The sequence below is a fragment of the Callorhinus ursinus genome, unplaced genomic scaffold, assembly GCF_003265705.2.
Source record: "Callorhinus ursinus isolate GAN/ISIS: 27379988/994484 unplaced genomic scaffold, GSC_fseal_2.0 scaffold109, whole genome shotgun sequence".
Classification (NCBI taxonomy): Eukaryota; Metazoa; Chordata; class Mammalia; order Carnivora; family Otariidae; genus Callorhinus; species Callorhinus ursinus.
This window is the reverse complement of record NW_027397171.1, coordinates 419,981-424,087: the sequence shown is the minus strand read 5'-3', so window position 1 is coordinate 424,087 and position 4,107 is coordinate 419,981.

Sequence of the window (4,107 nt, the reverse complement as noted above, 5' to 3'; positions counted from 1 at the left end):
TCTTTCTTTCTTTCTTTTTCTTTCTTTCTTTCTTTTTCTTTCTTTCTTTTTCTTTCTTTCTTCTTTCTTCTTTCTTTCTTTCTCTTTTTCTTTCTTTCTTTCTTTCTTTCTTTCTTTCTTTCTTTCTTTCTTTCTTTTCTTTCTTTCTTTCTTTCTTCTTTCTTCTTTCTTTTTCTTTCTTCCTTTCTTTTTCTCTTTCTTTCTTTCTTTCTTTCTTTCTTTCTTTCTTTCTTTCTTTCTTTCTTCTCTCTTTCTTTCTTTCTTCTCCTTCTCCTGCCCTTTCTTTCTGTCTAGGTGCAAGGTTTTTTTTCCCTTGTGATGAGAACTTTTAAGATTTATCCTCTTGGCGACTCTCAAATATATAACACAGTATTGTTAACTATAGTCACCATGGTGTACCTTATATCCCCAGGACATATTTATCTCATAACTGGAAGTTTGTACCTTTTGTCCACCTTCAGCCATTTCACCCCATCCCCCGTTCCCAGATCTGGTAACCACCCAGGCGTATTTCTAAGAGCAGGAAATACAGCAGTGAACCCAGCTAACAAAAATCACTGCTGTCATGGATGGTACATTCCAGTGGGGTTGACACAGAAAATAAAGAAATGAATATGTAAAATTGTAAGTATATGACATACTGATGAAGTCTATGGAGAAAGATAGGCAAGAAAAGAATATAGGATGGGGGCAGTGTAATCAGAGAATGTTATCCTGTCTCTTGGAGAATATCATGGGCAAATGTTTCAAAATTGTTTTTTAAGTTTTTAATAAGACATAGTCACAAAGTGGCTACTGTATTACTCTAAGTACCATACGTAGCAAGAATAAACAATCAGCAAACTCTTCCCCAGCTAAGTCTGGACCTCACCTCTGTTCATTTTGATTAGGATTTTATTGAACGAGGTCACACTGTCTGTGTTCACACCTCAGCTGCTCCACCTGCTAGCTAAGGGACTTTTAGCAAACTACTTCACCACAATGGGCATCACTCTCCTCAAGTGAGAGATGGAAATAGCAATAGGTGTACCTAACAGAGTCTATGGGAGGACTTGGTGAGTAAAGACACATAAAATATTTTAGGAGGGTATCTGGCACATAAATAAGCAATCAGTAAGATTCACCATAGTGTGTTTATTATTATTATTATTATTGATTGAATTGTTGAGTGTCAAGTGTTTAACCTTTGCAGTAGCACTCTGAGGTATTATCCTAAATTTATAGACCAAGGTTCCAAGCACATTGCGGGTTGAATTGTGTTCCCCCAAAATATATGTTGAAGTCCTAACTTCTTGTACCTGTGAATGTGACCTTATTTGGAAATAGGACTTTTGAAGATGTAATCAAGTCATGATGAGGTCACATCAGATTAGGATGGGCCATAATCCAGGGACTGGTGTCTTTAGAAGAGGAAGGAAAAGAGATTTGGACACAGAGACCCAGATATACAGGGAAGAAGGCCCCATGAAGACAGAGGCAGAGATTGCTATTATTTGACCGCAGAGGAGCACCAAAGATTTTGCCAGAACCACCAGAAACTAGAAGAGGCATGGAAGTGTTTTTCCTTAGAACCTTGAGAGGGAACATGGCCCTGCCCATGGCGTGATTTTAAACTCTGGCCTCCAGAACTATGAGAGAATAATTTTCTGTTGTTTTAAGCCATCCTATCTGTACTACTTCGTTATGGCAGCCCTAGAAACTAATACAAAGCATTAAAACAAAATTACTGATTTATACTAGCAAATAAATAAAATATATAATTTTTCCTAAATTGATAGATAACATATGGGGCATTCATACTTCACTTTAAAGTTTTAAACCCAGAGTATCTCCCACTTACCTAGTTGTTTTATGGTAATACATGATCTTGATATACCCCCCTACCCCGTTTCTTCCCTCCTTCCAGGTTTTGGTTTTTTACAGGACTCCACACCCTGTGACCATCTCCACTGACTTAACCTTGACTATTTGGAGACATCTAATAGAATAGATGATCACTCCATTACCAGCTACAGCCAGTAACTGAGGCATGGGAGGGACAAGCAGGAAAGTCCAAACCCCTTAACTCAATGACCACTCTGCTTTGTTATGTATACTCAAGACTCCCCTTCCTGTCCCATGGGTCAGGCTAAGACTAGACTTTATCCAAGCCTACATCTTTGCTTTGCTATTCCTCCTTCCCCATTCTGGGGACCACTCCCCCAGTAAGTCACATACTCCTGAAGGCCCCTCTGAGGGTATGCTGTAAGGACCTAAGAAACTGCTTTGGAAGGTTTTTTTTTTTTACTGATCTTTCATATTCGATCAATTGAACAAAGTTTTTCTATGGAAAAGTTCAACCCAAGAGCTTTAGATCTGAGGAGGGCATTCACATTGTGTACCAGATCCTGATCATGAGACCTTTTGAAAATTCAAGGTTTTGACATAGAACAGGAGGGGTATTAAGAAAATCGGCGGCTGACTGACCTTTATTGTTGCACTATTATAATTCTGTTCACAAATGAGAAAATAATCAACAAGCTTGAGAAAATGTTAATAGAAACTTCCAAAACTGAAATTCAAAGAGAAAAAAAATGAATGAAAAAGGCAGAACAGAATACCCAAGAACTATGGGGGAAATCACAAAAGGTACAACATATACTTAATGGGAAATAAGGAGAAGAAAGAGAAAAGGGAACAGAAGAAATATTTGAATTTCGTTTTCAATAACGACTGAGAATTTCCCAAACTAATGATAGATACCAAACCACATTTCCAGGAAGCTCAGAGAACACCCAGTATGAGTGGAGTGAAATATTTAAAGTGTTAAAAGAAAAGAATTACCATAATTTTGTGCCCAGTGAAATAATCCTTCAAAAGTTAAAGTGCAAGAAGGGCTTCCTCAAAAAAAATTTTTTTGAGGTAATTTGTAGCCAGTAGAACTGCCTTGCAAGAAAGGTTAAAAGAAGTTCTTTAGAGAGAAGGAAATAATATAGGTCAGAAACATGGATCTGTACAAAGAAAGGAAGGGGAGCGACTGGATGGCTCAGTTGGTTAAGTGTCTGCCTCCAGCTCAGGTCATGATCTCAGGCTCCTGGATCGAGCCCTGTGTCCAGCTCTCTGCTCAGCGAGGAGCCTGCTTCTCCCTCTCCCTCTTCCTGCTGCTTCCCCTGCTTGTGCTTGCTCTCTCTCTGTCAAATAAATAAAATCTCTTAAAAATAAAAAAATTGAAAAACCCAGTATCTTTCATGAACATATATGTAAAAATTCTCAACAAAATATTAGCCAATTGAATCCAGCAATGTATAAAAAGACCTCTACACCCAATCGAGATTTATTCTCGGTGTACAAGGCTGGTTCAATCTTGAAAAATCAATTAAGGCAATCCATCACACCAACAGGCTAGAGAAGAATCACATGATCATCTCAATAGATGCGGAAAAAGCATTGACAAAACCCAATACTCATTCATAGTAAAATCTCTTAGCAAACTAGGAATAGAGGGGAACTTCCTCAGCTTGATAAAGGTCATCTACAAGAAACTTACTACTAACATCATCCTTATTGAAAAGAAACTGAGATCTAGGATGCTTTCCTGCTATATCAGGAACAGGATGCCACTATCACCACTCCTATTCAACATTGTGCTGGAAATCCTAGCTACTGCAATAAGATAGTAAAGGAAATAAAAATATACAGATGGGGGAAGAAATAAAACTGTCTTTGTTCACAGCTGATATGACTGTCTACATAGAAAATCCCAAAGCATAAAAAAGAAAAACTCATGAAACTAATAAGCAAACTATGGAAAGGATAAAAGATACAAAGTTAATATATAAAAACCAACTGTGTTTTATAGACCAGCAATGAACAAGGGAATTTAAAATAAAAAACACAATATCATTTATATTACCACTAAAAAAGAGAGATACCTTATGTATAAATCTAACAAAATATGTTTGGGATTTATGAGGTAAACTACAAAACTCTGATATAAGAAAGAAAACATCTAAATAGATATTCCATATATATGAATAAAGGGCCTCAATATTATCAAGATGTCAGTTCATCCCAACTTGATCTATAGATTCAGTGCAATCCCAATCAGAATTGCAGCAAGTTATTTCA